At 33.7% G+C, this 24,287-nt stretch overlaps 1 pseudogene; it reads left to right on the plus strand.

Moving 5' to 3' along the window:
* The first annotated feature begins 2,881 nt into the window (after positions 1–2,881).
* LOC125777274 (uncharacterized) lies at positions 2,882–13,804 on the plus strand (annotated as a pseudogene).
* The last annotated feature ends 10,483 nt before the right edge of the window (positions 13,805–24,287 follow it).

Raw genomic sequence — 24,287 nt, forward strand, 5'->3', positions numbered from 1 at the left:
ATGTTCAATACTAAACCTCATCCCATAAAACATGTAATTCCAACAAATTAATGCCTGGCCATCACTAAGCTCAAGTTGGGTACATCCACTAACCGCATTCCTCTTTCGGAAACATTTACAAAAATTTTCATGAAAAATTACAAACAACCGCCAAGATCGTTAATAAATGTCTTCAGGTTTAAAAACTGAAGAATTGTAATGTGCAGTAAATAAAATCAATGACCCATAACCCGTAAAATATTATCCATCGATAAAAAAATCGAACCCAATACAATTGATTTAACAACTATCGACCAAAATCATAAATACCAACATTATTTCGTGGAAAGGATACATATAAAAAACTAAATCCAACATTTAATAGCACCAAAACATAATTTTTTTTTTCAATTATTATTCACAAATTTATTGAATTTATGAATGCTCTTCCCCATTCGCAAAATTCTTGCATTCCAATTTGCCGCATTGTCACTGGCAGCCAACATTTAAAATATAAATATTAATGTAGCTCATCAATGTGACGAAGTAATGAAATTAAGAGATGACACCTGTTTACATATTCCAAATGAGTGAAAAGAAAACAGCAAAAATAATTTATAAAAAGTTTTACGGGAATTATGTATTTAACAAAATTTCAGACCACAAAATGGCACAGCAAAACTTAAACACACTCAAATATTAAAAACATCAGCTAAAACGAGTATAAGGACAAACTACCTGAGAAGGAGAGCGGTGATATCAGAACAGTAGTGCGAAAAAGTGATGTGTTCTGGAAGGATTGTTTTTCTTACAATGATAAAAATTGAGCATAATCTAAAAAATGGGTTCAATGCAAGTTAAACTTAATCTAGCTATAAGGTATAAACAATGACTATCTTTAATAAAAATTAACCAAATCTCAATTTTCTTAAAATTTCACAGTCATTTATATAACATTTATGTATTTTATTTCGAATGTAAAAAAATACTCTATGTTTACTATTTCTATAGCTATCTACCGTCTAGAATATGCCCAGCTGATACCCATTTCAGCAGTCACGCCTGTTAACGATGACAATTTATCTGTTTCATTATTTTTAGTTTTAAGTCACCTACTGATTATTTTGGTAGATTAGGATGGCCGGAGATTTCTTCCTCTTGTCTTTTTATGGATCCCAATAAGTACAGATTTCATTAGAAAGCGAACCCACTTTTCTTATCAGCTATTCAGTCAATCTAAAGAGAAAACCAATATTTCTGCCTATATACAATTGTATATTACCAGGTGTACCGGAATGAAATGAGCGTTATTTATGAAAATGAAATACTAAGTTTGAGTGGGAAAGTAAAAAAAATGTATTCAAAGTATTGACTTTTCACATATGCTGACCATCTTTCTGGCGATTTGTGGCTGCCATGCCAATAGAAATGTTCGTCTTTTTAAGAAAACCAATCAGACACCAAATTTGGGCTTCGCGTAACAAAATTACTTTTCCGTGTCTTCTGGTCCATTCTGCTTGTTTCTCGATCAATGAATCATCAACAAATGATAGTTGCATTTGTTGATTGTAGCGATTAATGTTAACCGTTTCACCAAATTTTAGAAGCTCATGATATACCACAACCTTTTGATCCCACCAAACACGCAACATTGCCTTCTTACCGTATCGATTTGTTTTTGCAGTCGATGTTAATGGGTAATGTTATGATTTTCTTCCTCTATTATTCTTAAAATACAATATATCAATCTCCAGTGACTATTCCATAACGATGTAAAACTGATTTTCTTTCGTGTCTTTGAAGCAAAATTTCACAAGTGTGTTTTCGGTTTTCCATTTGTTTTTCTTCCAATTCACGTGGCACCCATTCTCCACATTTTTGGGCCTTGTCCATAGCTGAAATTGTTTGTTGTGCAACATTTAACGTGTCTGTCATTTGTTTGCGACTCGAAGTATCATCTTCATCAAATATTGCTTATAGTTTGGTTATTCTTCAAATTTTTTTTGGTGGACCTCCACGTTCATCGTTTATCATGTAAAATTCATTATCTCTGAACCGTTAAACTCTCTTTTGCATGTTGCTTTGATAGAGCATGGTCACCATATTCGTCGATGCATTATGGGCTCAATATTCTCTCCTTATTATTCCATAGATACGTCCGATACCGTCTAAACTAAAATTGAAATAAACTAAAAACTAAAATTTTAATCAGATTTATAATCAGCCGAGAGTGCAACGCAACGCCGGCAATCAACAATTAACAGTTCTTGCTCTATTTGTATTGTTATTGTGTCGTCGATGTTGATTTTTAGCCATTGAGCGTAAAACACAAAATTTGTAGCAGTCGACTGGTGCTTGTTAGATCGCTTTGCCGGTTAGGGTTATCACAGTGTGGCAAAAACAGATAAAGACACAAACAACTTTATGTGTATATGGTATACATTAGGCCGGGTCGATTTGTGGGGAGGCAAAAACATCGCCCATTGCTCTATGAAAATCATATTCTAGGTATCAAAATAAGAAACTTTGCCGAAGGAACCATACCTCTGAAACGAATTCTGATGTCCCCCAATTTGGGTCGAACTTTTGTGAGTAGGGGCAAATTTCGAAATAGAATTGAAATTACCATTTCATTCTTATTACCTCTGAAAGTGAGGAGAAGTAAAGCAATAACCACTATGGTATTTCAAAAAAATTAATAAGTGAAGTGACCATTCCAAATCAAAAAATTTACAATGAATCCACCATCCTCTACACCGCAAGATGAAGCAACTACATCAACAACTATCGAAAACCCAATGAGTCATATACCCAAGCATGATGTTACTGTTTTTGACTGATCTTAATTTACCAAGCCATCTGGATATCTTGAGATATTATTTTTACTTAAGCGAACGTGCTAAAACAGAACAAAAAAAGCTTTCCCATAAATCATTCACTATTCAAGTACAAGATAAGTTGATTGGAATTTTGGAAAAACTTGGTATGGAAATAATGCTGAAAAAAAGTGTATGTAATAAATTGAATAAATTGCTTGACAAGTATCAAGTGCAAATCAAGAGAAGAAACAACACCCAACAATTTTCAGAGTATGTAAAATCTCTGGAAACAATTTTTTTACATTGGAACATGTAAATGCGATTTGAAGGCAGCTCCATGTGCATGCGGCTGGGTTCCCGAACACCTCAAAAAGTTCATGCACGATCAACATAATCAGAGAAGACTAACAATGAATGCATTTATGATGGAAACTGAAGAGCAAGGAGCAACGTCTATGTCATCAATGCCAACATACCAAGATCCCGATGATTCAACATACGCACCGCCACAAGTTCAAGAAGATATGGATAGAAGCGCAAGTTCACAATACACAGAGAGTTACGATTGTTTTAACTTTGCCTTGGTATGTGACAGATTTGGTGTGCCTGACATAGTAGCATCAGCATTGGGAACCGCTCTTTTGCAGAATTTTAAAATTAAAGATAAGCATGGGAAACCTCTCATCATGGATAAATCAAAATTTCGCAGAGAAAAAGAGAAATGCAAATTAACTTTCCTAGTGTGGGAAGTATTAAAAAAATATATTCCGTTCCGCTACGCGCGGTAGAAATTAAACAAAGTGTTGGTTTGAGTGACAATGTATGGTGCGCTTTGATCATCAAGATGATCACTCAATACGCTTGCCGATTATACACTGATCTTTATTAGTAAAAGCACTTATATTTATATTCTTATAATTCTATGCTTATTACTAAAGATGCTTTGGCATTACATTAAGTGATGAAAGGCCAGAGCATTGGATTTCCAATTATTCTCATTATCAAAACAAATAATGGAATATTGGATTTTGCTTACTTATCAAAACAAGTGATATATTGATTTCTTATTAATTAAAGTATTCTGCTGACCAAGCAGTAATACTGCGAGAAGATACAATTTGTTTACATTTATCGTTAAGTATCTGTGTGGCTGCTGCCGTTAACTCCCCCCTCTCTAAGATGAATCGTCCCCGATTCAGTATCATTTTTTGATATTTTGTAAATGCTCTCTAAAATAGCATTATATGACAATTCTTGAAATTTTAATTTTTTGCTTTGCTTATTGGTTTTATATATTTTTTTTTAATTTTAAAATCTTATAGATTATGTATATTGTTATTAATAGTACCAGTATTACAATTATATACCAGAAAAGTGAATGATTTTTAAATTCTTTAATTCTTTCACTCAAAATATTTATGTTTTCAAATTCAAATTCTTTGTTTTTTGTTTCAATGTATTCTATAATTTCAAAGTTATTAATATGATTATTTTTTAAATAATTCCAAATTTTACAATCAATATTTTCGTAAGTTATATTATCAATATTTGTATAATTTTCAAATGTTACAAGGTAAACTCCATTTATGGCAGAGTCATCTATAGTATGATTTCCAGAGACTAATATTGCTCCTTCTTTAATTATATCTATGTCTTTATGTTTTTCTTTAATTTTTTTACATTTCCCTTTTTTATTGGACAAAATATCTGATAGGCAAGTATTTTTATTATTAATTTTACAATAAGTATTTATCATTTCTCTTTTGCAATTTTTAATATTTATATATTTTTTTTTGCATTTCGTAATTTCATTATTAATTATTAATTTACCATCTTTTTGTGGAATTGCTCTTACTTCATAATATTTGCAATCATATATAATTTTTGGATACTTAATATATATAACTATTACATCTTTATTTTTTACTATTTTAAAATTTGAAATATCTATTATATCAGTTATTGTCAATCGTCCATGTTCATTCTTAATTATACTTTTAATCTCGTCTAAATTTAAAATTGTCGGGTTCAAAATTCCCATTTTTCCTATAGCTATTGTATTAATCATATTTTGTAATTCAGTTATTAGGAATTGATTTTTCCGTTTCATTAGAATTTTAATATTTGAGTTTTCATTAATGTTATTGATTGTTTCAGTTAATTGGTTAATAATTCCAAAAATTTTATAATTTTTTTTTTATTTTTTATTATTATTGTCAATTAATTCGTTTAATTTATTATTTACTAACACTAGGTCGTCATGGTCTGGTGTTCCTGCTATCCACTTCCATAATGTACCTATTTCATTTATTCCTCTCCTATATCTTGTATCTTTAATTTGTAGTTGTTCTAATAAAGTTTCTATGAGTTCTATTTCTGGATCTGTGTCTAAATCATTAATATATGCCTTGTCTTGTTCATTATTTTGTTCAAAATTTTTATATCTGAGTTTTTTATTATAATAATTTGTGTCTGAACTTATAAGTTCTCTAAAGTATGTTAAATTAGTGATGTGAAAAATATTTCCGTAGTCATTATACAGGGCTACATCTCCGTCTTCTAATAATACGTAATCTTCTCTTGTGTAGTCCACAATGTCTGTCATTGTATTGGAAATTAATGTTAGAATAATTAGGGGTATCATCCTCCAAAAATAGATGATTAAGATTTAATATTATCTTTATGTACTATTCTATTCCTGTAGTTAATTCTAACTTTATTCCCTAAGTCTTCTTTTACTACCTGTTTCTTGTATCTAGGATTTAGTTTATTTCTCTCTCCTGTAATCTTTTCATATATAACATCTCCGCATAAATATGTTTTATTAATTCTACTTTTATTGTGTCTTTCTAGCATCTTAGTTTGTGCTGATAAAAGTTTGTCTGGTAAAATATCATGAGAGACTTTATTATAAAGTACTTCAAATGGTTTCTCATTAGTTACCGAATGTATAGTTTTATTATATTGTTGGGCAGCTCTAAATATTGATTCTGAAAAGCTTATTAAATTATATTCTTGTTTAATACATCGTGAAATTTCAATTATTGTTGAATATACCCTCTCAATTTGACCATTCGTGGTACTATGATTTGGGTTACAAAAAAATATTTCTATTTGAAGTCTCTGCATCAAGGACTTAAATTGTACCGTAGTGAATCCTGGTTCATTATCAATTGTTAACTTCTTTATATTAGGGAAGCTTTGTAATATTTCTAACACTTTATCTTCTAAATTAATCTTATCTTCGATTTGCTTAATAACCAAAAATTTGGAATAGCTATCTATACACGTAATGAATTTTAAAGATTGCGCATAGAATATATCCATGTGTATCTGTACTCCTTCCTCTGTAGGTATTGGGACCTCTCCAATTGGTATTTTTATAGGGTGTCTATCATATTTGTTTTTATTACATATGTCACAATTCCTTACATATTCTTTGAATTGTTTTCTCATTTCAGGCCAATAATATTTTTTGCAAATTTGATCCAAATTTTCTTGGTAACTTCTATGTGCTCGTGTATGCGTTTGTTCAATTATAATTCCTTGGTCTTCTCTGTTCGTTATGTCAATTGCAAAATTTTTCGTATATATGAATTTATTAGTAAATGTTTCTCTTATTTTCGCTTGTATTTCGTACAGATCCTCTATTGAGCAATGTATTGCCGTAACTATATTTGGTTTGATGTATTCCTTTAATATTGTGATTAAATTATCAACAGTATCGTATTCAATTAAATGTCTAATTTTCCCAAATTCTTGAATTTGCTCATGTATTGTAAATCTATTTTTACTTAGTAAAATTTGTTGTTTAAATTGGTTTAATGGTTTTTTTGTCTCGGGTATCTGAGTATGATCACTACTTTCAGCTGAATGTTGGGTTACTGTGGTTGACGATTCGTCGGATAAATTATTAAGAAATTGTCGTGATAGAGCATCTGCTACCACATTTGTTTTACCTGGTTTATATATAATTTTTGCTCCATATTCTCCAATTAAAGCATGCCATCTTTTCATTTTGGCATTTGGATTTCTAGGTGAGACTGCAAATGTTAGTGGTTGGTGATCAGTATGAATTTCCAAATCTGAAAATAATTTCTTAGATTTTTTAATGCCCATACGATAGCGTATAGCTCTTTTTCATTAGTCGCGTAATTTCTTTCTGTTGAATTTAATGTTTTAGATATAAATGTAATAGGTTTGCCCCCTTGGCTTAAGACTCCACCAATAGCTTCATTTGATGCGTCTGTCGTTAATATAAATGTTTCGTTAAAATTTGGTTGAATTAATTCGACTTGATCTACTAATATAGACTTCATTTTCTCAATTGCCAAAAGTCCTTCTTGTTCCAATCTAATTTTAATTTTTTTGGACATATGTTGTGAAACTCTTCCGTTTTCACCTGATAAATGTATTGTTAATGGTTTTGCTATTTTAGCATAATTTTTAATAAACTTCCTGTAATATCCAATCATTCCTAGGAAACTTCGTAACTGTCGTAAAGTTGTTGGAACCGGAAAATTTAAAATTGTTTCAACTTTTTTTGGATCTGTCTTTATAACATTCTTTGCAACAATATATCCCAAAAATTCTACTTCTTCTTGGTAGAATTTAGATTTTTGTAATGAAATTTTCATATTTGCGTTTTTTAGAACTTCTATTATTATACTTAAATGTTTTTTATGTTCCTCGAAGCTTTTTGAAAATACGATTATATCGTCAATATAAACGTGACAAAATTTTCCAATAAAGTCCCTTAAAACATTATCCATCGCCCTTTGAAATATACTAGGCGCGTTTTTTAAACCAAATGGCATTCTTAAAAATTCGTATTTTCCGTTATTTACTGAAAATGCAGTTTTTTCAATATCGTGTTCTTTAATAAGGATCTGGTGAAAACCCGATTCCAGATCTATTGTGGAAAAATATTTCGAACTTCCTAAATTTGAAAGTATTATATTGCTATCCGGAATTGGATATTTATCCGATTTTGTTACTTCATTTGATTTTTTATAATCGATTACCATTCGCAATTTCGGCGTACCGTCTTCATTTACACCTTTTTTTGGTACAACCCAAATTGGTGAATTATATGCGCTCTTACTTGGCCTTATTATTTTATCTTCCATCATTTTTTTTACCTCTTCGTTTATGAAGGAATTAGCAGAAAGAGGATATGGGTATTGTTTACTCCATATAGGAGTTTCAACAATTGTCGTTATTTCCGCTTTTATATCCGTTCGAAACGGTAAATTCATATTTATTGAAGAATGTATTTTATATATTTCATTTCTAATTTCCTCTCTTAAATTTTCAATTTCATCTTCGTTTATGTCGGTATTTCCTTCGACTGGCGCTTTAGAGAACTTTTCCTCTAAAGTAATTTTGTTTACATAGTTTTCCTCTTCTATATTGCCGGTATTATCATCGGCTGGCGTTGTAGAACTTCTTTGTTCCACAATATATTTTTTATTTAATTTGCCGGTATTATCATCGGCTGGCGTTGTAGAACTTTTTCGTTCCACAATATTTTTTACATAATTTTTACTTCTACTCTGCTGGTATAAATCTTCAGCTGGCGTTGTAGAGCTTTCCTGCTCCACAATATTTATTTTTTTATATTTGCCGGTATTCCCGTCGGCTGGCGCTTTAGAAGTCTTTGCTTCCAAAGTAATTTCGTCCTCCTTTACGATCTTTAAATTATCCTTACTTTTCTGATGCTCATATTCGCATCCTAAGCTAAATATATCCTCCTCTTTTTCATTATTTATTATTAATTTCTTTTTTTCCAAGTTAATCACTGCATTAATGTCCTTCAAAAATTTGTATCCTATTAATAGGTCTGCTTCCAAATTTTCGATTTCGTAGAATATTTGTTTTTTACCGAATAATGTGATAATGTGATAATAGCGTATTATCGAAAATCCATTAATTGTTTTTACTCTCTTTTGTATATCCAATTTATTTTTATTTTTGTATATTCCTGATTTAATATAGCAACTAGTTGCTCCTGTATCTATTAATATTTTAAAGTTTTGACCAGTAACCCTGTCATCTAGAAAGATATATGGCAGAGTTAATTTTGGCCTAAAAAATGATCCTCCTTAATATTATTAATGTGCTGTGTCTTAGTCGGTGGCTGCACATTCTGTTGTGTTCTTCCATGTGGCCTTTTTTCCAAATTGTTTTGATTAAATGTTGTTGGCTTTTGCAACATACGGTTGCGTGTATGGATGCTTGAGGCGACATCCATTGGTGTAGGTCGTGGTTGGTTATTCTGGTATCCCATTCTTTGGTTATAATTCCTTTGTGGTTGGACTTGTGGGAACCGTAAATTATTATTAAAATTACCATTATTGAATCTGTTGTTAGAAGTATGTTGCCTGTTATTATTGTTGGGATTTGAATAGTTTTTTCCAAATTGTAATGCGAACGCTGCTCGCATATTGTTGGATTCTAATTCTTGTGCTTTTGCTAAAGCATTTGGTAAGTCGCTTGGCGATAGTGAAAATAAAATGTTTGCTAAGTTTCCGTTTAGCCCCGTTATAAATGTGCGTAAGGCATCCCGCCTATTTTTAGCATTAAATTCTTTAGTTACGGCACTATCTGATCCGTAAGTCATTATCGTTTTGTTAATTAGCAATGTTAATTTCTCATTAACCTTATTATAAAATTCAATTATGGAGTAATTGCCTTGACGCAAAATCCTCATTTCTTGCTCGATTATATGAGCTGGTCGCTTGTCGGCGTAAGCGAAATCTAATCGTGCTAGAATAGCATCAAAATTTAAAACCGTTCCGTGGTTGGACAAAATGTCATTAGCATCGTGAGTAATTTTATTTCTTAATATTGTCAATGCAGCAAAATACCTACGGCTGCCTCTTACGTATAAACTCATCGCATTGTTAGCCGATTCCCTCCAGCTAACATATTTATTCTGTTTTCCCCCAAATTCTGGTAAAGACTTTATTACTTCTAGGGATTCGTCACAGCGAATCTCTGAATTTATTACTTCAGGCTTGTAATCTGTTATTGTTGTAGACTTCGTTAAGTCTTCTATTTGCCTGCGCATTTCAGATATTTCTAATCTGAGTGATGCGTTCGTTGCCGCAATTAGTCTTGCGACTAAAGTCTCATTTTCGCTACTTAAAGGCATTTTTGATAAATTAATTTTTCTTTAAATATGGGCAATTTTAATCCTATCGACTTCTACAAATCTTTCAAGATTTCTAACTATTCTGTCTATTTTGTTATAGTCCAAGTCAGTTGTTTTATTTTTTTTATTTTTATTTTTTGATCCTTTCTAGGAAAGGAGACTCTTTTATTCTGGAGGGTCTGTAGTTCAGAATCGCAGAATTGAGTTTTATTATAAACCGGAGGGTCCCCCTTGCGGTGGTGAATCGCGGTTTTAAAAATATTTTATTATTTGGCTGGTCGAGCCTTTATTTAAAATTTTTAAGATTTAATTTTGTACTTTTTTATTTTTGATCCTTTCTAGGAAAGGAGACTCTTTTATTCTGGAGGGTCTGAAGTTCAGAATCGCAGAATTGAGTTTTTGTTATAAACCGGAGGGTCCCCCTTGCGGTGGTGAATCGCGGTTTCAAAATATTTTATTACTTGGCTGGTCGAGCCTTCAATGATTCTTAATAGTTTAAACTTAATTGCTAAAATTGATTGTCTTATATAAAGGGTGATTTTTTAAGAGCTTGATAACTTTTTTTTAAAAAAAAACGCATAAAATTTGCAAAATCTCATCGGTTCTTTATTTGAAACGTTAGATTGGTTCATGACATTTACTTTTTGAAGATAATTTCATTTAAATGTTGACCGCGGCTGCGTCTTAGGTGGTCCATTCGGAAAGTCCAATTTTGGGCAACTTTTTCGAGCATTTCGGCCGGAATAGCCCGAATTTCTTCGGAAATGTTGTCTTCCAAAGCTGGAATAGTTGCTGGCTTATTTCTGTAGACTTTAGACTTGACGTAGCCCCACAAAAAATAGTCTAAAGGCGTTAAATCGCATGATCTTGGTGGCCAACTTACGGGTCCATTTCTTGAGATGAATTGTTGTCCGAAGTTTTCCCTCAAAATGGCCATAGAATCGCGAGCTGTGTGGCATGTAGCGCCATCTTGTTGAAACCACATGTCAACCAAGTTCAGTTCTTCCATTTTTGGCAACAAAAAGTTTGTTGGCATCGAACGATAGCGATCGCCATTCACCGTAACGTTGCGTCCAACAGCATCTTTGAAAAAAGACGGTCCAATGATTCCACCAGCGTACAAACCACACCAAACAGTGCATTTTTCGGGATGCATGGGCAGTTCTTGAACGGCTTCTGGTTGCTCTTCACCCCAAATGCGGCAATTTTGCTTATTTACGTAGCCATTCAACCAGAAATGAGCCTCATCGCTGAACAAAATTTGTCGATAAAAAAGCGGATTTTCACATTTCGAACCGAACACTGATTTTGGTAATAAAATTCAATGATTTGCAAGCGTTGCTCGTTAGTAAGTCTATTCATGATGAAATGTCAAAGCATACTGAACATCTTTCTCTTTGACACCATGTCTGAAATCCCACGTGATCTGTCAAATACTAATGCATGAAAATCCTAACCTCAAAAAAATCACCCGTTACTAATATATTTGATAAATGTGGATAATAAAATCTTACTCCTTCTTCTCCTCGTCTTTTGTGGTGTGTTGTAATTTCCTTAGTCCTTGGTTTCCCTCGATGGCTACGCCGCTGCTTGACGTGCAATGCCTAATGATGTTTTTTTTGTTTTTTAAATATTTGTATTTTGTGATTTACATAAGTCACTCTTTACTTTTTTTTCACTGTTTAATTTTTTTTTAATTTATTTTAAAAAAAAATTTGTTCTTATTTATTCTGCGATTGTCACAACACAACAAGCAATGAAGTTTTTGCTCACTTTACTTCAAGTTTGGTTTGGCTTTTCTCCCTATTCTTGGGATACTTGTTTTTTCTTTTTAATTTTTAATGCGTTATTCACATATGTACTACCTCTCGCACGAGGTTTATGTACGTTTACCGGTTAGTGTTCACTAATCGCGACCGTTATGGTTCTAGGGATACATTTCTCTCCCTTTATACGACGAACACGTGCCTTAACGTTGGGCGCCAATTAACTTTCCTAGTGTGGGAAGTATTAAAAAAATATATTCCGTTCCGCTACGCGCGGTAGAAATTAAACAAAGTGTTGGTTTGAGTGACAATGTATGGTGCGCTTTGATCATCAAGATGATCACTCAATACGCTTGCCGATTATACACTGATCTTTATTAGTAAAAGCACTTATATTTATATTCTTATAATTCTATGCTTATTACTAAAGATGCTTTGGCATTACATTAAGTGATGAAAGGCCAGAGCATTGGATTTCCAATTATTCTCATTATCAAAACAAATAATGGAATATTGGATTTTGCTTACTTATCAAAACAAGTGATATATTGATTTCTTATTAATTAAAGTATTCTGCTGACCAAGCAGTAATACTGCGAGAAGATACAATTTGTTTACATTTATCGTTAAGTATCTGTGTGGCTGCTGCCGTTAACTTGCAGACAAGAAGTGCTTCGCAAACGGTTAGATGATACCAATTTGTTAGCGTTTTCATTCGATGGCAGAAAAGATGATACTTTAACGATAGATAAAATTGATGAGAAGTATCATACTAGGATGGTAAAAGAACCTCGTCTTGTTATTTTGAGAGAACCCAATTCTGAATTGATTGGTTACGTAAGACTGGAACATTAAACCGCTGAATACAAAAAAATCAAATTAAATGGTTTTTTCAACGATAAAAATTTATCACTGGATACATTAATTGGAATACTTATGGACTGACGGTGAGCCAACAAACACTGGCCCACACGGTGGAATTATACGACGATTCGAATTGCTGTTAAAAAGACCATTGCATTGGTTTGTTTGCCTTCTACACTTCAACGAACTTCCGTTTCGGCATTTGTTTGAAGCTTTGGATAAATCAACCAGCACTGGACCAAGATCGGCAACCGGAAAACAGAGCCGTCAAATAGAAACTTGTGAAACTCTTCCGGTAAGTTATTGCTATCACTCATTTATTATAATTGTCAACCATTTTTAATTATTTTATTATTATATATTTTTAGGTGGTGGACGGCTTCCAGAAAATTAAGTTGCAAAATATGCCCACTGCTCCAGAAAAAAAAGAATTTTCCATCGATTCGAAGCACTTAGACGACATGGCCCATGCAATTTCTAGCGGCGTGGTTCCGGTGGATCTGGCTAACATCAAACCAGGGAAAATTGTACATTCTCGGTGGCTCACCAAGGCCGCTAGATTATTGCGATTATATGTGACAACGGAAAATCCACGTGCAAATTTAAGAATTCTGGTTGAATTTATAATTAAATGTTATGTGCCAATGTACTTCATTAACAAGTATTACAGCTCTGTCGTGTACGGCAGTGCATTATTTTTCAAGTTCATTGGTTGGTCACGATTTCTAGAACCTCGTTTACGCAAAATTGTCAATCAAGTAATTAAAGATAATTCATATTATGCGCATTCGGAAAATATTTGTTATCAATGTTGTTTGATGATAGGAAAGAAAAGCGCGACTGTGCCATTAAGAAAATTCTACGCTATCGAACCGATGTTGAAGAGCTAATGGAACTTAGAGTTTATAAAAAAACAGATATAAACTTTAATTGCGCAAGTTCTACGGAAATCATCAATTTGAATGATATAAATATCGTATTTGAACCACCATTCACGCGAAGCATTCCGTACGATACATTGAAAGAATATTTAAATCAAGATGATCCACCGTTTTATGATCCAAAAATTCCATCACACATACAAAGAACGACATGTTCAACTGCTAGCTACCGTTTCCAAACGGGTTATACCAGAAAATGTAGAGGCTGTTATGGCGACGACATTAGAGACCCGTGCGAAATTGCCAAGACTTGAAAGTAAAAACGACTTCAAACAATAATTTTCTTTAGTTTCTTTTCTATAACTCACTTAAATTAATTTTTTCATTTACATATCTGTGGACATTTCACAAAACAACCTCTTTCAAAAAAGCAAATTTTACAGGAGAGCGGAAAAACATGTTTCAAGCTTTGCAGTAGAAATACCTCTTACTATTAAAGGACGAAGTCAATTTAAACTGGATGCAGATCAATAAAGACGCGTTTTCCAATCAATTGATTTAAATTAAATATTTTACTTTTCTAGATAAATATAAATCAAATAAATAAGACTTATTGTCAAATGCTTTTTCTTACTGAAAATCAACTTACCTCATACAAGCTGTTTTGTCAAATTTGATTTGTGCCAAAAAAAAATTCTTTTTTTTATCTTATTTTGACACAAGTTTATTTGCCAAATGGTAAGTTAAAAATAAGTCCAAAAGAGGTTTTTCTTCAAATGACATTTGCCGTTTATTTAAGTTTATAAATGAATTTTTCTTCAAAAAAAAAATTTATTTCTTTTTAAACAAAAAATTCAAAAAATACGTGAAAAATATAATAGTTATATAACTACATGCAAAAGTATAGAAAATAAATTTTTTTTGAAATTAATTGTTTTCTTCATCATCAAGGTCGGAATCAGCTTTGACTTTGAATTCACCTTCTGCTGCTAAATGTTTATAAAAGTTGTGAAAATCCGTGTTGATCAGAGGGAGCATCTCCAATAAATCTTGCTTTTTATTTTTTGATATAGTCAACGGAGATGTATAGCTCGTCGTCAATTGTGAAATCCACGTTGGTGGACGCCTTGGCTTGATATTTAACTCATTAAATTCCACTTCTGGATTCAAAGACGTCTTATACTGCAAAAATCCAGGCTTTTGTTTCTCATAGCGCATCCACTCAAATTTGTCACCTGAATAAATTGAGAAGGTTAAACAAATAATTGATAAACACATTATTATACATGCATGTATGAAGTTCTGTGTTTACGAATAAAAGAGTTTGAAAAAGTTTAAGTTATAATTTGAAAATTACCTTTTGAGTTTGTCATGTGGATGCTGAATGGAACCCGACATATTTTTCTTTTTTTTTTTTAATCTGCGCATGTAGGAAGCTGCACCCAGGCTTTTAATAAAAATTGAAAATGGGCGTGGCTGTGCCCACTTATGGACCAAAAACCATATCTCAGGAACTACTCGACCGATTTCAATGGAATTCGGCATATAATATTTTCTTAACACCCTGATGACATGTACGAAATATGGGTGAAATCGGTTCACAACCACGCCTTCTTCCAATATAACGCTATTTTGAATTCCATATGATGCCTTCTCTGTATAATATATACATTAGGAACCAATGATGATAGCGGAATAAAACTTTATACAAATACTGCATTTGAGCAGAGGTATCCCTTGTGGAAAAATTGTCGTGATCGGACTATAACTTTTCAAGGTCCTTGATATCGAATATGAAGAGCTCAGTGCCTAACCTAACCTAATTTTTCACGGAAAATATCGTTAAATCTCCCGGATAATGAAATCTCGATTATCACTTTATCATGCGAGAGTATAAAATGTTCGGTGACACCCGAACTTAGCCCTTCCTTACTTGTTAGATATGCATTTGACAAAAGAACTTCAATCGAAAGAAGTTATTTTGTCAAAGGCCAATTTCTGATTTTACTCAGACGATATATAGAGACAAGCTTTTTTGATAAATGTACGTTATGATTTTACGTTTGAAATTCCAACTTTTTCGAGACAAGCTCTTTTGTCACCCGAAAATTTGAAAAATTACGAAAGAAGTTGTTTGATGACTCTATAATTTTTGAACTAACGGTCCTAGGACAATGGCGATAAGACAGAAAAACGCGCCTTGAAAATTCATATATACGAGGGCTGTCCGATAAATAACCGACCTCAACGTGAAGCTAGCGGCACATCTGAAAAAAAAGTTTCTACTTCAAATTGTGCATATTATAATAGCTACTCGCCAAAATTTCAGAAATTTATCTTGCGCAATTATCTGTTGACAGTCGTTTTTGTGAGTCTATTTCGGTGATTTCCTCAAAATGGAAAAAAATTTAATATCGAGCTGTAATTCAATTTTTATTTTTGAAAGGCAATACGCCTTCACAAATCAAAGATGAGTTGGACTCTGTGTATGGTGACTCTGCACCATCGTTTACCACCGTAAAATTTTGGGCAACTGAATTTAAACGTGGTCGCAGGAGCTTGGAAGATGATGAACGTCCTGGGCGTCCACAAGCTGTAACCACTAACGATAACATCGCTAAAGTTCATCAATTGGTACTAGACGACCGCCGGATTAAAGTTAGGGAAATAGCTGAGATTATGAAGATGTCAAAACAAACTGTTTGTCACATATTAAACCAAGATTTGGGCATGAGAAAGCTGTCCGCGCGTTGGGTGCCGCGTTTGCTTACGCTAGACCACAAACGTGCGCGCATGAACATTTCCAGTGATCTGTTGGCTCAGTTTAGAGGCAATAAGACCAAGTTTTGGCGCCGATTGATAACTGTAGACGAAACTTGGATTCATCATTATACGCCCGAAACAAAAATCCAATCTAAACAGTGCACTATGGGCCAGCGGACCGCTTTTTTTGGCAAAAAACCATTTTTTTTCCATCGTTCAAAAAAGAAAATTAATACATATAATTAATACCACTATACTTATCTTAAAAAAAAAAAAAATTATATGGACAGATGGCAACCCTATTCATTTACCGTACGTTCAAAGATGACATTTCAATCATATGGTTTTTCGTGATTCGTATGAAGAATAATAACTCAAAACGCAAGTGTTTCTAATAGTGAAGGGTGAACATTTTTTTTTCTTTTTAAAAATGGAAAATAGTTATCAAGGTATTTTATATAAAATGGAATAGCTAGCATTTGTTTAATCATTGTTGTGAGCGAGTTTTAATTACGTGTAAGTATGTGGTTTTGTTGTGTAAATTTATCAATCGTGTTTGTGTTCTGTGGATGTGAGCGTTACTTCATTTTGGTCCCTTTTGTATAAACAATATATCAGGTTAAAGGTGATAATGTGTACTTTCATGTGGTAATTAAAATTTTTGCGAATATTTGCGAATGATGGAAATAATGTATATTTTCAGAATCGATTAACCTCAAAAATAAAGATATTTTTAATGTATGGCTACAAAATAAGAAAAATAAAGATGTAGTTGAGAATTGGATTATCCATGAAATAAATAAAAATATAAATGAAGAAGAATTGGAAGCGTTTAAGAAGAAAATTGAGAATCTTTGTTCATTCATAAATCGAAAATGGATCAAATACCAAAGGTCATTAACTCGTTTTAAGCAATATAATAATGAATGGCTAGAAGGTGAGACAAATTTCATAATTGGTCGCAAATGTAAAAGAGGAAGACCACAACTTAGTTATAGTGAGGCGAGTGATCGTTTGAAGAGAAAACTTGCCTCAGATGTGTCTTCGGAGCAACAAAATGACCCTATGCTACTAGTTCACGCTGCCTCTAATGCAGCACGATCTGCCAATGAACCTGATTTAAGATTTGTGTTGAAAGAGTCGCTTAAATCTCCGACAAGGCCATCGAAAATTAAGAAAATTATTGTTTCTGCAACGAAAAGTCCAATTGCGTTATCTGCAGAAGAAGCTTTAGTGTTTTTATTAGAGAATAACTTGAGCAAGCAACAGTACGTAAACATGCGATTACTAAACAAAGCTCGTAATTGCGACATATACCCTGCGTACAATAAGTTAATTGAATGCAAGCTTCACTGCCGGCCAGAGGGGATAACGAATTGTGAATCTTCCGTAGAAGTTCCTTTACAAAAACTGGTAGACCACACTGCCAAAAGAATTTTTTTGCTACAAAAAGAAGTTATTGAACAACTGTCAGATATAAATGAAGCTACATTGATATTTAGCTACGGTTTCGATGGTTCAACAGGACAGAGTAGGTTCAAACAGATGTTTAACGAAAACACGCCTGAGTCCTTTGATCAGTAGCTCTTTGTAACCTCAATTATACCTCTTAAATTAATATCATTTTCGAATCAGATCATTTGGCTTAACCGCACCCCTCAATCCATACGGTTTTGCAGACCAATTAAAATTGAGTACGTTAAAGAAACTAAAGAACATATTTTAGCAGAAAAAAATAAATTAGATCTGCAAATATCTAGTTTAGCGCCGTTAAAATGGGATTTGGAGGATGGTACGGAAATTAACATTAGATATGATTTAAATATGACATTGATAGATGGCAAAGTTTTGAACATATTAACCGGAACAAATTCTACTCAATCTTGTCCTATTTGTGGTGCAAGTCCGAAACAATTTATGTCTATAAGAGATCTAAAATCTCCTGTTTTTGAACCAAAACCAAGCACTTTAAAGTACGGCGTCAGTCCATTACATGCTTGGATACGATTTCTGGAATTTGTATTACATCTTTCGTATAGAATCGGTATAAAAAAGTGGCAAGTAAGGAATCCGGAAGACAAAAATACCATTAAGCAAAGAAAACAGGAAATTCAGAAAAATTTTTGGGAGAAAATGGGATTGCATATTGACAAACCTAAGTCAAATGGATGTGGCTCAACAAACGGCGGGAATACGGCTAGAAGAGTGTTCGCTAACTTAGAACTATTTGCATCAATTACTAATGTTGACATAGATCTATTGAGACATTTTCATATAATACTGGTGTCGATTTCGTGCGAATTTCGCATTAATTTTAAAAAGTTCAATGATTTCTGTATAGATACTGCCGATTTATATTTCAATAAGTACGATTGGTACCCAATGTCGGCAACAGTCCACAAGATTTTAGTTCATTCGGCACAAATAATGGAGGCGTCTTTAGTACCAGTTGGCTGCCTTGGCGAAAATGCATCAGAAGCAAGAAATAAATTTTACAAAAAAGATCGTATTGCCCATGCGAGGAAAAATTCACGAAGTAACAATATTGTCGATGTGTTTAATAGAGCTATGGATTCTTCTGACCCTTTGTTATCAAGTATCTGCTTAAATAATCGTACTAAAAATAAATTAATTCGAAGAATCCCACATGAAGTTACTGAACTTTTAGAGTTGCCTGCTGTTCCAGACAATTTAGACGTGGCTTCTACGTCCCGTCATGAAGATGATGATGAAAATTGTAGTTCGGACGACGATATAGAGATGCTCTCTGAATATTCTTTTGAGTTAGAAGTTGATATTGAACAAGATTTGGAATAATGTATGGTTATATTGTAATGTATTTAAAAAATTATCTCACATGCCTGTTATTATTGTTCTTCCTTAGACAACTTTGTAGCTGTCGGGAAATCCGGTTGTGTTTGCCCGAAATGCACTCACTAATAAACGTAAACATTTAAAAACATACACTTTTTTACTTTATACTCTCCATTTTTCCATAAAAAAAAATTCATTTTTATAAACTATTGAAACGTTTGCATATTACCGAATTTTTAAAGTTTTAAATCTACGAGGGGTAGGAGTGGCAGTACTCCGACTACCCTCATTTTTACAAAAGTCTATGAAATATGTACATATGTATATGAAAAGCATTTGAGCGAAGTTTTAGCGATCTAGGACTTTTCTCTGATTTTATGCCAAAAATAATGGTGCGCTGGCCCATAGTGCAGTGGATTGAAAAGGGGGAACCAGCCCAAAAAAACCTAAAGCTGTGTATTCGGCTGGGAAAGTGATGGCGAGTGTTTTTTGGGACAGCCATGGAATTATTTTTATCGACTATCTTGAAAAAGGAAAAACTATAACTGGAGCATACTACGCATTATTATTGGACAAGCTAAAGGAAGAAATTTCGAAAAATCGGCCACATTTGCAAAAAAAGAAAGTCTTGTTCCACCAAGACAACGCACCATCTCACACCTCAACAGTCGCCATGGCGAAAATCCACGAATTGCGGTTCGAACTGCTTGACCATCCACCTTATTCACCGGATCTAGCACCAAGCGACTTTTTTTTGTTTCCTCAACTTAAAACTGCGCTCGGCGGCCAGAGATTTTCGTCAAATGAGGAGGAAATCTCTTTCGTGAACGCGTATTTTGCAAAGACGCCAAGTACTATTTGGAAGGGTTGCAGAGATGGGAGCATCGCTGGGAGAAGTGTGTGGAGTTACAAGGAGACTATGTAGAAAAATAAAAAAAAAAAAATTTGAAAAAGTCGCGTGCATCATGGTTAGGTCGGTTATTTATCGGACAGCCCTCGTATGATAAAAATCCTGGAAAATTGTCTTATTTCAAGAGAAGTTGTTTTGTCAGATGTCCACAGATATGTTCTGACTAAATAAAATAATAAATAAGAGAAAAAATAGATATTATTATAAATAAATAAATAAAAATAAAGAAAAAACATAGCCATTTAGCTGATTTTTTCATTTAAAGGCCAAAAATGGTGATTTTTTGAAATGATTGTATGGGGAACCCCCCAGGGGGTGTGCCACTGGCATGGGTGGATCGGCCGTCCAAAGTTAGTGGGGGTCGGTCATACATTTCGACTCGATTGAAGCACTCTAAATGGGTCAAAGTGGGATTTTTAAAAATTTGCCCCTACCCAAAAGTTCGACCCAAATTGGGGGACATCAAAATTCGTTTTAGAGGTATGGTTCCTTCGGAAAAGTTTCTTATTTTGATCCCTAGAATACGATTTTCACAGAGCAATGAGCGATTTTTAAATCGACCCGCCCTAGTATACATTTATATGTAAGATGTGCTTAGCTGGGAAAAGGTAAAATGAGAGGGAATTCGGATAGATAGAGAATACGCCGAAAACTATTTGCGAGTTTGGTAGCGGTTGCTTTTGCAGAGGGGGAGTGCAAATGACACAATTTAGCGCGATTGCAACAGCAGCACCGCAAACAACAACAAAAATATGCATTTTAATACAATCACATAGTCATTTCAGCATAAAATTACTCGTATTTATGGTTAGAAATGTGAAAGAGCAACATCACACTGCTGTTACCGACTCCCTGCGAGGGCGGGCCACAATAATTTTGCGTTCTCGGAACATTAACTTTTCCTGAACGCGCATATGGTTTATTTATGCGCTTGCTTGCCTGATATGAGGCTGCATGCTAACACTAGTCGAATACTAGAAATATTATTCATAGCACATTTTCCGCGATTTATATTTACTCGTTTACTCTATAAATTGCACTTCATCCCATTTACCCGTGGCACCAACCCCTGGTCCATATTTAGGCAAATTTTATGGGCGTAAATTATGAATGCACATAATAAGTGTGTTTGTGTTTGTATGTTCGAGTAGCGGGCTTTAATGATAGTTTAAAGGGAATTATGCTTTCTAAACAATAGTTGTTGATGCAGCTACGTTGTCGTACAAAATCATGGGCGCCGAAAAGTAGGTTACACCGCTGATTGCAACGGTTGCTGACTTGTGGAATTTCTTGCTGCCAGCGGTAACGCCACGCCAGAAAGTAAATTGTGTTGTGTTGCTATGTATATTTGTATTTAAATTTAATTACATGTGTATTTAAATTTAATTACAATAAATAATTTCGCTAGGTTTTATTGTTGTTGCCAGAGAGCTGTAATTTTCTTGAATTTTCAACATAATGTTTACAGTGGTTAAAGTGACTCATGAGTGCATTAATTATGTGCTCGCATAAATTAAGTGCATATAGTTCTACAAAATGAAACTAAAAAAATAAAATGGTAAGAAATGAAAAGTTAACAAAATTTGCATTAACATTTGATACCCTTTTCTTGGCTGATACTTTGGTTACTTTTTTAATATTTCTGACTAACTTAGTTTATGTAGGAGAATTTAAACTCTTTGAACCCAAGGCCTAAAAATGTATGCCGCAAATACATTTTTTAAAACCTTTATTAGTTTTATTCTCAATTAAAGCTCTTGAATAAATTTAGATAGGAAAGAAAACTTAGCTCCTTTGAGAATATATTTATTTTATTAAGTTCGCAGGTCTTAACTATACAAAATATGATATTTCGATATTGGCCTTGGACTATTTCATTCATCCATGAATCAGCACAAACCACAAACGCTGTGTTTTTATAAAAATTTGGCTGAAAAAATTTTAAGCATTCTAGGGGTGATTTTTTAAGAGCTTGATAACTTTTTTTTAAAAAAAAACGCATAAAATTTGCAAAATCTCATCGGTTCTTTATTTGAAACGTTAGATTGGTTCATGACATTTACTTTTTGAAGATAATTTCATTTAAATGTTGACCGCGGCTGCGTCTTAGGTGGTCCATTCGGAAAGTCCAATTTTGGGCAACTTTTTCGAGCATTTCGGCCGGAATAGCCCGAATTTCTTCGGAAATGTTGTCTTCCAAAGCTGGAATAGTTGCTGGCTTATTTCTGTAGACTTTAGACTTGACGTAGCCCCACAAAAAATAGTCTAAAGGCGTTAAATCGCATGATCTTGGTGGCCAACTTACGGGTCCATTTCTTGAGATGAATTGTTGTCCGAAGTTTTCCCTCAAAATGGCCATAGAATCGCGAGCTGTGTGGCATGTAGCGCCATCTTGTTGAAACCACATGTCAACCAAGTTCAGTTCTTCCATTTTTGGCAACAAAAAGTTTGTTAGCATCGAACGATAGCGATCGCCATTCACCGTAACGTTGCGTCCAACAGCATCTTTGAAAAAATACGGTCCAATGATTCCACCAGCGTACAAACCACACCAAACAGTGCATTTTTCGGGATGCATGGGCAGTTCTTGAACGGCTTCTGGTTGCTCTTCACCCAAATGCGGCAATTTTGCTTATTTACGTAGCCATTCAACCAGAAATGAGCCTCATCGCTGAACAAAATTTGTCGATAAAAAAGAAAAGAACCGAACACTGATTTTGGTAATAAAATTCAATGATTTGCAAGCGTTGCTCGTTAGTAAGTCTATTCATGATGAAATGTCAAAGCATACTGAGCATCTTTCTCTTTGACACCATGTCTGAAATCCCACGTGATCTGTCAAATACTAATGCATGAAAATCCTAACCTCAAAAAAATCACCCGTTATAATAGCATCAGATTAAAAACGTGTACTAACCTTGACTAACTTGGCAAATAAAAATTTAAAGTTTACTCAAGTCTTTCTTCTTAGCGCCTGCGAAATACAAGGCCAAACCTTCTATTCCTATTTTCAATGCTGTAGAGTAGTTAATAGAGGAAGAGATAAGTGGTATAAACAATTGTTAGTGCATTTTATACTTTTAGGGCTGAAGATTTCACCTATTTGTAAAACAAATACAAGGCAGCACGTATACTCGCTATTACTGAATAATTTCAGGTAGAGGCTTAAGTTTTCGAAATTACTTCTCTTCTGTCATGAAATATTATATCACGAATTTTTAGCTTTAATATACAATTTTGAATAATAAAAAATTAAAAACACCTTTTTAATAATAAATGAAAATTTCAAATTATTTCGAGCTTGAGCTCGTGTTGGTGTTATACCATTTTGGTTATCCTTGTAAAATGAAAACTTGCTTTTACTTCAATATCGTTTAGAACTTTGGATTCTTTACATTTTTATTATATTTTTAATCATATAGTACTGCTCTTTGTTTTCTTTCCAGCTTATATAAAAAGCATAATACTAAATGCCTTTCTCATCGCCACATTTTTGTTTCTCAATTGTATACGTCGTTATTAATTTCAAGCTCCTGTACTATTCGAGTTTTGTACGTGTACAGACTTTGATTTTACTTTAAAACTCGGCAAGTTCAACTTGCAAGTAAACGATTTTATTCGCTGCTTCAAGCTCGCATGCTGTGTTTTGAGTTCATTAACTATCTTTCGGGACTCCTTTTAACGTACAGTATTGCTGAACTTGTTAAGCTGCCATGAGACCCCATTTTAGATTTATTGTAAAAAGTCGTATCACCTGTATTGTGTATAATGCTTCAGTTTTTTAGTTCGCAAAAGTTAACTAAGCAAACACTTATAGGGTGTTCTTTTAGACATACGGTTTTCAAGAAGAAATAATAATGTTCCATATTATGGCAAAGGACTTAACTTTCCCTGCAGTACTAGAGGTAGCGATTGGCCTCGCAGTAAGCGCCTACACCGCTACATACTAGGTGGGTGTTTACTATACTGATCCTATACTAAACGAACGTCGAACCACGTACTAACTGGCCCCCACATGGTTATTTACTTGAATGATCCCCTAGTAAGCAAACGCTGAACCACCTAGCGAAAAAATGTATGTGAATAAAATCGAAAGCGAAAAGTAAACATCGCACCCGGGCGAATGGCTGTTCGTTCGCCCGTCCGCGCAAGCTACACGCGATTATAGCCACGTTAACAACAGCGCGCCATTCGTTTCTTCTTTTTGCTACGTGACGCCAATTTGATATTCCAACCAAAGCCAGGTCCTTCTCCACTTGGTCCTTCCAACGGAGTGGAGGTCATCCTCTTCCTCTGCTTCCCCCGGCGGGTACTGCGTCAAATACTTTCAGAGCT

The sequence above is a fragment of the Bactrocera dorsalis genome, chromosome 3 (genome assembly GCF_023373825.1).
Source record: "Bactrocera dorsalis isolate Fly_Bdor chromosome 3, ASM2337382v1, whole genome shotgun sequence".
In the NCBI taxonomy this organism is placed as follows: domain Eukaryota; kingdom Metazoa; phylum Arthropoda; class Insecta; order Diptera; family Tephritidae; genus Bactrocera; species Bactrocera dorsalis.